General features: G+C 37.2%; 1 protein-coding gene and 1 pseudogene across 1 annotated transcript in view; one reads left to right on the top strand and one right to left on the bottom strand.

Annotated features, from left to right (window-relative positions):
* Positions 1 to 14,537, bottom strand: part of LOC135711022 (BUD13 homolog) — a 440,257-nt gene that overhangs the window by 395,353 nt on the left and 30,367 nt on the right. The gene's annotated exons all lie outside the window — the stretch shown is intronic.
* On the top strand, positions 5,372 to 6,048 carry LOC135711036 (uncharacterized; annotated as a pseudogene).

Consider the following 14,537-nt stretch of genomic DNA (forward strand, 5'->3'; position numbering starts at 1 on the left):
GTTATTGTTTCATAAGATAAGGGGTTCCGGAAAAGAATGTATTGAGATTGAAAAAAAATGATTCTACTGCAATATTTAATTAGCTAAGATTCTAATTGTAAATCTTCACACTTGAGTGTCATGAACGAGTTCCATGAACTCATATACACCCCTATTCTGTATTTCGTTTCGAACGAAATTCTCATACAAAAAAATATTTTTTTGTATGAGAATTTCGTTCGAAACGAAATACAGAATAGGGGTGATAATGTAGTCGTTGTTTTATTGCACACAGGAGCATTAAGAAAGATTTGAATACACGACACCAACGAAACGGAGCATAAATTTGTCAGTGTTATTTTGCTTCACTCTAGCAAAACGAGCATAACGTTGCACTACATTCCATGTCGGGAGAGCTGTTCTTACTTCATGCTAATTGAACGAGCTCAATCTTAAAGTCAGCTGTGGCCCAATGGAATCGAGCACAGACACCGAAAGCATCACACCTTAACAGTTCTGGATCGAATCCCAAATCAGCTACAATAAAAAAAAGACACAACTGTTAAAGCTCCCACTGCCTGATGTTTATTTTTCGATTTATTTTTAGAAATCGATTAAATATATGTGTCAAAAGAAGCAGTAAGTTTCATGTGATTTTCACATAAACTTTACTTCGATTGATTTATGACACATATATTATATTGTGGTAAAAAGTAAAGCTTATGCTTATGGGTTTCAAATCCATTTCAGTTAATTATTATAATTTGACCGATTTTCATTTATCATATGACGATCATATAAATGTTACCAAATTATGAGCATTGTAAATGTATCGGATATTCATATAGAATTTACCTGACACATTTTCAATCATATCATTTTCAATGGATTATCTTATAGCGCAAATTTATTAGACTTCCACATAACAGGAACATGTCAAATTGGTTCAGTGTACTTGCTGAAACGCGATTAAAATTGTTTTTAGAGTGACAGATAAATAAACTACTATCCTGGCCTAGCAAAGAATAATACAAGGGGCAAGACAGCTTTTGATCATGAGTAAAATCGGAGTTAATTTTGAGTAACTCTGAGACGCTCTTAGTAACTCGCGTTGATAAAAATCGAATACACATAGCAGCCTGATTTTTGTTTTGCAATATGTCATCATCGGTGTGCTGAAACCGATTGACATATTTTTCTGCAATAATTTCGTACGCAAGTGAAAACTGGTGCTGAAGTTCTTGCGGATGAGAACTAATGATGCTGGACTTGCTGAATTGTATAATTCTGTCCGGTGTTACAGAATACACGGATTTTAACGATGATCCAAGACGACCACCAGGCTTGAGTTAACGGAGACCATGGATATATTTGCAGAAAAAATTGGAGCTGTTTTGAGATTGCGGCTTGTGGCGCCGTTTGTTTCTCCTTCTCCCAGTATTTAGCATTTTGCTGAATTTCCATGAGTAGCATTATGGCATGCACCAACAAGGCTGTCCAGCTATTAAAAATGAAATTGCCTGAAACTATTGTTCAGGCTATCAGGGAAAGTTTAACACTGAGCTCTCCTGGAATTCTCCGGAATTCCTTTTGGAATTCACTGCCTTTAAGCTATGGCTTATGGGATATCGTCTGAGTGGAATCGCGTCCGCCTATGCAGCTCAATCTTACAAATTACAGGAAATCAAGAAAGAATTTCTACAATTATGTTAATTGGAGTATTTTATAAAATTAAAAACACAGTTAGGTTAATATTTTTTTAATGTTAGTATTTGTTTACATAGTACAACAATGCAAACCATATTTATAGCTATTTCACTTTCAGCGAAAAACATGACAAACTCGTTCAGGTCTAAATATTGTGCGTATTGTACCATTTCTAGCACAAGATTACACTTCCTTCCAATCTCCTTTCGACGACTTCTCGTCAACCTATTCTTGATGGCGTCCCCTGTTTTGTTCTTCCGATGGGCGCGACCGAGGCCGCGACTAGTTTTGGAACACCACTGATCATTTTTACGATCAAATAACATTCCTTCCCAATTATTACTTTCTAGATATAAGGAACTTTCTCGCCGCATACGTCTTCTTGTCGTATCAATGGTGGTAATCAGCCCTTTGATATAAGATTTCAGTAGATATCGCATGGTTTATTCGCTCTGGTTGTGCATCCAGACAGAAACTAATACACCAGCTGAAGTTCACGAGTCGATGGTAGATTACTCCGTCATCGCCTATAAAAAATGCTTTAGCTACGATAAATCCTATGTTTTCATAAGAATCAAATCCCTGTTAACGATATCTTGATGACTAATGCGGATTGATGTCACATAGCACCGATCAATCTGTTATCAGATATGAGCCGTCCTGCACGTAATCTGATACAATTTTATCGGTTACTAAATTTAACAAATCAAGACCAACAATTGAAATGGCCTTAACTCCATTTTGTAAACAAACCTTGTAAGGCCATTTTCTCGTGAACCGAAACCTTCATTAGCAAACCTAAACCACAATCGGGTAGAGGATAATTTCCCCTACCTGTTCATTATGTTGGTTTGCCTTTGCGGACTTCGGTTCGCGAGAAAATGGCTTTACAAGGTTTGTTTACAAAATGGAGTTAAGGCCATTTCAATTGTTGGTCTTGAAATGCATGATTTCAACTCAAATAAATAAAATCTCGAGTAGGTAGATGACGTCTGTTTCGACTTTTCATTGAAGGTTTGTATATGCTGAACAAAGCGAGACTACTTTGATCAGGTTTGAAAAATTATGAGTTGCTCAAATCTACTCGCTGCAAAACTATTTGCTCTGAGTACAGCTGACTTGCCCCTTGGAATAATATTTTGGGTAACCGCAACTGTCAATTTGACACAGGAGTACATTTGCTAACCATTATTTTTAATTAAGTAGTAAAATAATAATAAAAATTATACACGTTGCTTGAATAATTTTTGTTGCTCAAATTTGCTTTAAGTACATATGCATCAGTTATCAAGTGGCACGTTTCTCTACCGATATGAGCTTTTTTTGTTATATCTTTATAAGGAGACTTTCAACCCTGGGCAGGCGATGTGAGCTTTGTGCCTAGCCTAACGTGAAGGGTAGGAAAAGGATATGAATGGGAAATAGTGGTGGCCAGCCGTTTCTCTATCTATGGGCTGCGCCACACCGGTGGGTCGTGAGCTGTCCATCAATGGGTAGAAATTCATTTTTTTAAATTATATGGAAGCAAACCTGAGTTTAAATTTACACCTATGTGTAAATGCTTATAACGGCCTAAATTTAGAATTAATTATAAGGTATCTTAAAAATAAAAATAAAAATTAATTTATGTATGTAATTGTGAGATTATGGAGTTAAAAGTGCTAACAGAGTCATTCAAGCTTGAATCACAGATTGTGTAAAATTCCATAATCGTCGTTTTAAATGAAATATTCAAATAGCAATAATCAATAAGATGGCCCTAGACGCTACTCTCATTGACCTGTCAGAAGTTAGTTTTTGTTTTGATTTGTTATTTGAAATAAACAAATGAAATTATTATCGAGATGGAAAGAAAATGTGAATATTACTATTGTGGAAACAGTCAACCCAAGTAACATTACAAGTTTTATCGAGGTTTCAAAGCATGCTAAATGGCGAACACGAAATTATTGCGACACATTCAACAGAGCATAACTTTTTTACCATTGGGTAAAAATTTTGCACACTTTCCCATTGACCAAATTTTGCACACTTTCTCATTGATGTGTATTGTGTACATGCTGTCCAACTCGAAGTCGTGTTTTTCGATTCAACGAAAATGGAGGTGAACCAACGCGAGTTGAGATAACAAATTCTTTCCAAGCATCTGGAATTTCCTGACCTGTCGCACCGGCAGTTGGGAAAAATGTTGAACATTCACCATTCAACCGTCTCCAGAGTGTTGAAGCGGTTCCAGGAGCGGTTGACGTTGGACCACGGCAAAGGAGCTGGAAGAAAACCGGGACCGGAGAACAAAAAGACGGAGGGAAAGGTGAAGCGGATGATTAAAGCAAATCCCAACGTCTCAAGCCGTGATTTGGCTAAAAAGATCGGCATGTCGCAGAGCTACGTCCAGAATGCAAAGAAGAGAGCTGGACTACATACATACAAGGTACAGAACTTCCCAAACCGCGATGAGCGGCAAAATATGGCTGCTGTGTGATGGACGACGAAACGTATATAAAAGCCGATTTTAAGAAAATTCCGGGGTTGGAGTTTTTCACCGGCAAGAGCAAGTTCGATGTGGACGACAAATTTAAGAAGAAGAAAATGTCGAAGTTCGCCTTCAAATATCTCATTTGGCAGGCCATCTGCTCTTGTGGACTGAGGAGTGAGCCTTTCGTGACAAGTAAATGGCGAGATCTACAAATCTGAGTGCCTCGAGAAGCGCCTTTTTCCGTTCTTGCAGCAGCACGACGAAGCTCCGCTATTTTGGCCAGATTTGGCATCATGCCACTATACTAAAAGTGTCCTGGAGTGGTATGAGTCCAATTCTGTCCATTTTGTTCCAAAGGACATGAATCCGCCAAACTGTCCGGAGCTGCACCCGGTGGAGCAGTACTGGGCAATAATGAAGCGGGAACTTCGGAAGAGCAAGAAGACAGTCAAAGACGAGAAGGACATGTTAAGAAAATGGAAAAAAAAACTGAGAAACTGGTACCGAATGACACTGTAACGACTTTGATGGTGGGCATCAAGCGAAAATGCGTTCAATTTTACACTCAAGGCTCCATCGATTAACTTTTCTTTTGATTTTTGAAGTAAATATATGTATAAAACTACCCTAAAATTTTGGTTTGATTCTAAACATTATAAGAAAATTGGCATGACATTTTCGGTGTCGCAATAATTTCGTGTTCGCCCTTTACAAGTCTAAATCATGGTCTCCAGAACCCTCATAAATCCAAAATTGTTACTTGGGAAGGGAGCTCTGGAAAACTCGGAGCTGTGTCATTTTATAGTTTTCCAGGACGCAGTGTACTGTAAGTTATGGAATATTTTTACGATACATTGATGATCCTAGCAAAAAATAATTACAGCTGTTGACTGTGGGTGAAGTCGTGCACATCACAAGAGATAACGGAAGCGTATCAGGCATATGGCCTACAGGCCATGTAAAAACGAAAAAATTGTTCGGATCATTTCCCCGATGCAGCATTTCGCGACGTGAATAACAAACATAGAGGGTAATTAATGTGATTCAATAGATTCACAGAAGTTAATTCTATCTGCGGTTTTACTATTATGGATTTCATTTAGGCTACTATCCGACGCTGTTCCAAACGGTTCCGAAACTATTACTGAAGATCCAACAAACGATGGTACTTCGGATGAAATGTAAATTGAATTCATTGCCGGAGACACAATGACATTTGTAGGATATGGTGTGAGTCAGACCCCTCCGTCTACTAGTGAGCATAAAGCTGTCGATATTCCGATTTTGAACATAGTTATGAAAGACCACAAAACACCTAGCGAACTATCTCTATCACAAGATAGCAATCACAAAAATGTGGAAAAACTACGACAGTCTCTCAAACTAAAAGAGGAAACTATACTTCGACTGAAACAGCAAGTTAAATCTCTTCGGCGTCAACTTTACGTGAGTCAGCAAACAAGTCACCGTCGCTTGGAAGCTTCTGGACGATATAAACGTCTTGTATTGAAACTGCGGAAAGAGTTGAGGCAGCTGAAAAGGAGGAAAGCTGAGAACGAAAAACTAGGAGGCCAAGCAAGGATGGATGCTGTTATATTCGATTCATTGAAAAATGTTTCGAGAAAACCAAAAGCTAGGCGATATCATGCAGAAACGATTAACTTTGCGTCAGGAACATATCTAAGCGGTCCTCGGTCTGTACGAAAATCAAATCAATTAGTTCTACCTCACAAAAGTACTGTGACAAACATATCCGCGTACAACCAGGTTTGAATAAAATACTTCTATCGAGAATGAAAAAGCGAGTGGAGGAATTCACGAAAAATGAGGATAAAATTGTAATGGTTTGCTTGGAAAGAATGTCAGTTCAATCTGAACTAACATAAAGCAATACCTAATAAACAATTTGAGTTGTTTAACAGCTGAATAAGCTATTTTTTAGCTTGTTTTTGCCTGAATAAGCTCTCATTAAACATTCAATGTTTGTTGGGTATCTGAAAAACAAAACCACAAAATGGCATAAAACTTTGATCTGTAAAAGAATATGCATGCAACATTCATTTTATTGCCATTACGCTATTACTTGCCGAAAAATGTCTGAAGGCAAAACTGGATAAAAGTTCGGTAATGATCAATTTTTCCCAAGATTTATTATTAAACTGTATTCCCAACAAGATTCCCAATCAACCACCCTCCTTAATTTTTCCTTTATTTAACGTCGGTCTCTCTTCTGCAATCTGGTGCCAATCATCGACGGACATCGATTGACCTCCTTATCAACTTTGCCGTAGAAATCATCCGTCTAAAAAGTCAGGATCTTGAGATACAGCAGTACAAACATATAAACTTCAAATGCTCACTAGCATTACCTAGCGGGGGAATTCCGAATTGTTCTGTCCATCATCCAACAGTCCTTGACCTCCTGATCAACTTTGCCGAATAAATCATCCGTCTAAATAGTCAGGGTCTTGAGATACAGCAGCACAAATTTATTCACTTTCCATGCTCACTAGCGCCACCTAGTGGAGGAATTCCGAATTGTTCTGTCCATCATCCAACAATCCTTGACCGTTTGATCAACTTTGCCGAAGAAATCATCCGTCTATATAATCGGTATCTTGAGATACAGCATTCAAATCATGCAAAATAGGAGATTTTAGGGCAAAACTGTGAAAAACCCCAACTTACCCTATCGTGCCCAAGATGAAACCCACTCCAATCGATTTTCAAGCTTAATCTGGCTTCGTTTATCGTAATCCAAATTCGACTGCGCTTTTCCAAGTAAAATTTGACTACGCTTTTCGTAATCCAAATTCAATTGCAATGTTCCAAGTAAAACGCATCTCAAATTAAATTTCAATTTTCCAAGAAAAAATTGATTGCAATTCACCAAGGAAAATTAGACATCGCTTCTCGAAATCCAAATTCATTTGCGCTTTTCCAAGTAAAATTTGACATAGCTTCTCGTAATCCAAATTTGTTTGCGTTTTCAAAATATTCTTGGCGTTTTTTGGGTCATTTTGGTGGATATATTCCTTATTGGCATTAATAAACTTTTAAAATTTTAGGAGTAGAGGAAAAACATCGTTTTACTCGCTTAAAGACTGAAATTCAATAAAATTTATTTACAAACAGTCCATCAGTCGCTAGTATTACGATAGTTTTAGGGCTAATTAATCGATTCTTGATGATTTTTGACGTTCCACACAGATTCGCAAATCGTTTCGGATCGACCTTTTACGATTATGATGAAACTTTGCACAGTTGTTTGTTATTGCCCAACATGCCATTTAACATATATGGTTCCCTAGTTTTGCACACGACTAACACTTGAAAAGGGCTTATGCAAAAATGATACGCATCAATAGAAAAAAATATATCTCATGAACGATTTGTTTGATCGAGATGGTGTCTTCGAAGAAGTTGCGGACAAGTATTGTTCCTTCCAAGAAAAAATATACACTGTAAAAAACTATGATATTTTTTTTACAAAAAAATCAAAATTATCAAAAAATATTAAAGTTACTCAAATTGCATATTTTTTTAAATTATTTTTTTTTATATTTATTTTGTAGTTTAGATAAAGTTATACCTACACAGCAAAAAATAAATTTTAAAATTACATCCAAGAGGATGCACTTCAATCATGTCGACAATCTCATGTAATTTTTATGGCCAAACAAATAAACAAATGCAGTAAAAGCAACGTAATGTCAGCACATGCACTGTATTAATGATAATTTTGCACTTTTTGGCAAGTAATATTACACCATATTTTCGACACGATTGAAGTGCATCCACTTTGATGTGATATTAAAATTAACTTTTTGCTGTGTACTGACTTCCCATACCGTCTCTTACTCATAATTAAACTCATGCGTATGATTAAAAAACTGTGAACGGCAAAGTTTAAGGAAATTAATTGGGCTTTTTGTTAAAAATAGATTCAAGATTGAACATTCACGCATAACATCTCAAAAGAGCAAAAATTTCTCAAATTATGCGACAAGTGAGTTTTAATCTACGAGTATCTCGAAAATAACAACTTTGGGCAATTTAAGCATGGTGGGCTTTTTTGTTGTAAATTTGATGTGTTTTAATATTAACACTATTTGAAAGATATTCGATAACTGTAGGTGGTATTTTGGAAAATATTTATTTTTCAATAATTCATAACTTTTTTGTTTATGATTTGCCCAGAAAATGTACAGTGTGAGTAGGTATTACTTTATATAAACAACATAATAAATATAAAAAAATAATTTAAAAAAATATGCAATTTGAGTAATTTTAATTTTTTTCGATAATTTTGATTTGTTTTTGTAAAAAAAATTATAATTTTTTGCAGTGTATATTTTTTTCTTGAAAGGCACAATACTTGTCCGCAACTTCTTCAAAGACACCATCTCAATCAAACAAATCGTTCGTGAGATATATGTTTTTCTATTGATGCGTATCATTTTTCCATAAGCCCTTTTCAAGTGTTAGTCGTGTACAAAACTACGGAACTAAATATGTAAAATGGCATGTTCGACAATAACAAACAACTGTGCAAAGTTTCAACATAATCGTAGAAGGTCGATCAAAAAAATTAAAAAAAATTCGTCATTTGAAATGGAACTGCTGATTTGGCGATTGTAGAAACCTTGATTTACACGTATTTGAAGCCTGTTTTAATTGACTATAATTTTAACTATAACAATATTGATGGGTCACGAGATTATGGAATTTCGAAACGTGGGTCACAATCAACGTAAGTTTGAGAACCACTGGTGGTGGCATGAGTACTGGGTTTTAACATATTTTCCTTACATTTGATACTTTTCGCAATGACCATGGTGAAGACACACCAATGCAAACTGGCAAGCGGCAAAAATGTCGAAACATTTCTCGCGTCACTTTTCAAATAGACCAATGTAACATATCCACCATTTTGAGAAAATTGAAGTTGAAGTTCGACAGATTATTAATTTAACTGTTTAAAAACAATACATTTTGCAATACTATTTTTAATGTAGCCAGTGTATAATAAAGTTGAAAATTCAGAAGAAACGGTAAAATCACAATTTTACTTTGAATTTTATGCTACAACATAGAAAAAACCACATAGGACGTTTTGACAAGTAGAGTTGTACATCGGACATGTTACATTGGACGATTTTTCTCAATTACATAATCAATGAGTGTTGCATTGGACGTTTTGTCTACATGATACTAGATTCCCTTTCACAGATTTCAGAGTATAGTACCTAACTTTAGATTGGCCCCGCCTTTGAAAAATGAGCACCAATCATGTTAGGCAGTCCGAATGACCGAAGTAACAATCATGTACCCATCATTTCAAACTGTACATTGGACAATTTTTTACCTATGATTATCTTAAATAAATGAAAGTGAATTTGGATGGATGTTTTTGTATGACATACAATGATAGAAGAGCAACAGTTTGTATCGCTTAACTCGGTTTGTTTACATTTGTTACATTGGTCGATTTGAAAAGTGACGCGAGATTTCGGAACTGTTTTGTGCCAGCGATTGACCATTTTTTCACAAAGAAGCAGACAAGATAAAAAAATGTCATGTAGATGTTGCTGATTTCTAGCTAGCTACTGCATTTAAAGGGTGGAACGGTCAATAATTGGTCGACTCAAAGTTGGCGATTTTTTTTAATCGTGCATTTAAAAAACCTTGAACACCCCTCATTTTGTAGGTCTGTGCGTATGGAATGTTGCCTCTATTTTATTTTTGCCATTTTTCATTCAGTTGTCAAAATGGCGTCGAAGAAAAAGAGACAGCGTATCAAAAGTTTGCTCACTCATACGCGAAATCCAAATCTCATGCAGATGGATTGCGTCAGACCTTTGATTGCATTATTATGAACGATGACATATACGTCAAGGCAGATTTAAAACAGCTCCCAGGTCAAGAGTTTACACGGCTACCGGAAAAGAAAAGGTTCAAGATAAGTTTAAGCAGAAAAAGTTGTCAAAGTTCCCGAATAATTACTTTGTTTGGACTGAAAACCGAAATTTTCGTGACTGGCATTGACAACCACGGTTTTTATGAGAAGAAATGTTTGCAAAAACGACTGTTGCCTTTTTTAAGAAACACAGTTGTTCCTGTTTTGGCCAGACCTCGCTTTCTGTCACTACGAGAAAATGGCACAAGAACGGTATACCTCTAACAGCGTGCATGTCGTACCAAAGGACAAAAGCCTCCAAACTCGCCGGAGCTGCACTCAATTGAAAAATATTGGGCAGTTGCTAAGCTGAACCTCAAGAAACCTCAGAAATCAGTTGGAAATGAGGCACAGTTCAAAGCAAATTGACGTTCAGTATCAAATAAGGTTGATACAACAGCGGTAAACAAATCATATGGAAGGTGTGAAACGTAAAGCCCGACAGTCGACAGTAAAGTCTAATCAAATAATTTTCCTGTATACTGTAGTAATTGAACTTAAAAAAGAAATAAGGTTTGATCATTTATACAATAACATAATCAGTGTGCACTTAATCATGATTGACCAATTTTTGACCGTTCCACCCTTTATATCATGATGTACAAAATCTGATTACATTGAAGACATTATATCAAGAATTATCTATATATCAATATAGAAGACTGACAACTTTGCCAGAATCCAAGAGAAAACGCATGAAAAGATGAACAAAATTGCATACCTCCCTTCTGAGGTTGGAATCTTTGCTATCAGTTCAGAGCATTTACCTTCGACCGGTAGATGGCACGATTGAACCTATCTCATAGTAGCCTAATAATATACTTTACCGGTTGTAAAGTTCTGCCTGATGGTTTGTTGCAGCAGGGTGAATCAGCTTCATTGAAGACCTTTGGAAGACAAAACGACCAGATAGCCATCTGTAATCACGTGAAAAGGGACTGGCAATTCACGAACCCTCGTCCAGTCAACAAATTCTTTGATTCCCTTAGGCTGCCCCTCCCCAACCCAATATATAATAAAATGTTTTAAAATATATGATTTACAGTAATGTTCCAATTTTGTCAACCCCTCTGTATCCGAATTTTAATTATATTTCGGAATTATTATTAGATAATAGGAATTGTTATTTTAACTCTATTTCTTTGATAAGATAAACTTTTAATTGTTTTGTTTGGGTGCTTTAAGGTCTTGTTTCCCGTTTTTGAATAGATTATCAAGGAGGGGTTAACAAAAAGGGTTATTTATGTACTCAAAAACGAATTATTTCAATGAATTTACCTGTACCAACGAACTTACCTTTTGATGACGACTTACCTCATCCGAAATCGCAGTTTCCTTATAAATTTCCTCTGCTTTTTACTTGAATTTTTCCCTAACCTTTGCTAGCAACTTCTAGACTCTTTCATCCATCCCCTCATACCTTACAAAATCTTTTTTTCAATTAAACTTAAATTTATAAACTAGTTGACCACTCACGGTACGCTGGCTGGATATGAACATAAACTTGTATGGAAGTATCGAATAGTCCTCCGGTTCCGAAACTGCGTGTAATTGGCAAACTCCAGAGACGTAGACTTAGTATATCCTTGGGAATTAGTTGAGTCACTGTTATAATTTCACTATTTGAAACTGGCAATCGTATGCTAAGCCGAATAGAAACAGTTTAACCGGATCTAAAACCGAATAAAAGAAAAAACTCCCAGGAGAAAACTAAACTTGACGTCCGTTCACAAGCAAAGCCTACTACGTGGTTTGCTCAAATTGTTTGTTGGAACATATGGATTTATTGGTCACGGAACACCGATGAGCTTTTTGTAGTGTGTGGCCGAGGATGAATGTTAATGGCAATAATGGGCAGTTATAAATATATATATTTTTAATTTTACTACTGACCAGCTTTAGGATCAAATACTCCTCCTGTGCTGAAACAATGTCTGACACTCATCAACTCGAAATGAGGGATTGTTAAGCATTTGCTTGTATACACACGTTTCCACCCAGAAAATGCCTTCTCCGCAGCTTAAACCTGTAACACTATATATGATACATATCAGATGACATGAAAAGTGGGAATTTATTGAATCATTTAATTCGCTATGTTCTATTGTTTCCGCTAGACGATGCGCCGGCACACCATAATAATGGCTCAGCAATCAGCGTGTTTTCCATCGTCGAAACCATGTTTTTCATTGTGTGTCAACTTCGCATTATTCTGGTGTCTGCCGCAGACGCTTTTGTTTTCACGGTCGAAAATGAGCTTTAAAAATAGCCATTATTGCAGAAAACAATAGCATGTTTGTTATAGAACAATCGCAGACAAACAGACATAACACTCGCAAGTTGTTCATCGAACAAGCATTTAACGGTAAATTTAAAAGTATCGTGGCGGGCTGTGGCGGGCATAGTCAATTCCCTTGCGTTTGACGTTTACAGTTTACAGTGTACTACCAACAATCAATTCGAAACTAACGATTTAAAATTGGCTCACTACTTGACTAGCCTATTGGTCCCAAGTAAATCGATTAACGTACCCCATTCTAGTATAAATTCCAGTACTACACTGTGTTTGTTTTGATTCGCTATGAAAGTTTGACAGATAAAATGAGGGGTTACCAGAGCTGAGCCAAAAAGATGAGCTCGTTTCTTCGGGACCTTCTGGTCTTAGAGTTACCTCTATGGTACTACCCACCACAGTGAATTCAACAGATGGCGGTAATGTTTTAGCGACGATGTTTTACAGCGAGAAATATTCAATATGTTCTGTCTGTTTGTCTGTGGAACAATATTCAATTCAACTGCAAAACCACTACGATTCCCAGTTTTGGGATGATTTGCACTTCTATTTCACAGAAGGAAAAATCAGCGTGAGGGGAGACGGGTGGATCCCAATAACAGGCTCACACCTTCCAACAGACTGCAAATGAATCCAATTACATTGTTCGCAGTTCTAGTGTTTTGTGAGGGGATGTTTCGCTCCCTGTGCTGATTGTCACTCTCATGCCGTTCGTTTACCGGTTGGTTGTTGTTCATTAAGTGCACTTGACCGGAATGTTTTCGAGTGTATTGGGCCAACATGGAGTGGGAGGACCGTTCTGTGAAAAGAGCGACAAAGAGAGTGAGCCAATTTCGCATTTTCATTTTCACTTTACAACGTTTGTTGCAGAAAACAATGAGATTTATAATTACATCAACAATCTGGTGTGCTGCGGGCTGAACGCCACCGGCTGGAAGCCGTATGTTATCGGCACGAATGCGATGGCATGGCTCTGCTGCTGTTGCTGGCTGCCTGGGGGGAAATGCCTTCGAGGCGAAACTGCGAAACAGTTTTAATTTGATTTTCGACCGTTCGGATCGTTGATGGAGGTTTCGAAAAGTACACAAATCGAGTTTTGCTCATTAGCCTACAGAAGGAAGGTAATATTCGGGAGACTGAAATTGAGTTGACCGACCGGTTTGAATGCCCACAAATTGGATTAATATTTTCTTGTCCGGAACTGCTGAGATCACTTGGTACACAGTTTCAACGAAATTCTATTAATTTATTGTTGGTGCTTGATCGGAAACATGATACCCGACCGCATTTTTCATGACGGATTTTTTAAACGCACGACCATAGTGAACTTCGCATTGCTTTTGAGAACAGTTTGAGCCACATATGGACATGATCTGGTCGAAATTCAAGTTGAGAAAGTATAACAAAATTCAGGTTAAAACAAATGTTAATAGCCATGGCCGTAGTCAGAGAGGGGAAGGAGAGCCACAGGCATCCATAGACGAGTGCACGGGTGAACTTTGGGGCTCTCTTAGCTCAGTCGGTAAAGGCGCAGCTACAAAGCAAGACCATGCTGGAGATGGCTGGGTTCGATTCCCGGTCCGGTCTAGGAATTTTTCGGGTTGAAAAATTTCTCGACTTCCCTGGGCATAGAAGTATGATTGGACTTGCCACACAATTATACCAATGCAAAAATGGAACAGGCATCCAAAGCTCTCAATTAATAACTGTGGAAGTGCATCTAGAACACTAAGTTGAGAGCACGCAATAAGCTAATATGCGATATCAATAAGCTTGAAATGCGAAGAAGAAGAAAGACGGGTGAACTTATGTTTGTCTAAACATCAAATTTCAGTAAGATCTACTAATTTCCATAAGAAGTAGGGCTACTCAATATTGAGCAAACAAGATTGTAACTGACAAGATAACAAATTATCATTCGGATTCAGGTCGATGTTTTTTTTTTTCCTTTGGTTTGTTTTTTTCCGTCGATCTTGTTTTCCGTGCTGAGCACCAATGCTACCGACGTGCCAGGAAGGCAGCTCCCACACCTGGACCCTACCTATCGACCTATCAACTCATGAACCGGGAGACCAACGGCTTTACTTCCCATCCGAAGGAAGGCGTGATCAGATATGTTATGC

Source organism: Ochlerotatus camptorhynchus, unplaced genomic scaffold, assembly GCF_037179485.1.
Source record: "Ochlerotatus camptorhynchus isolate MF236.1 unplaced genomic scaffold, CSIRO-AGI_Acam_v1.1 ptg000416l, whole genome shotgun sequence".
Classification (NCBI taxonomy): domain Eukaryota; kingdom Metazoa; phylum Arthropoda; class Insecta; order Diptera; family Culicidae; genus Ochlerotatus; species Ochlerotatus camptorhynchus.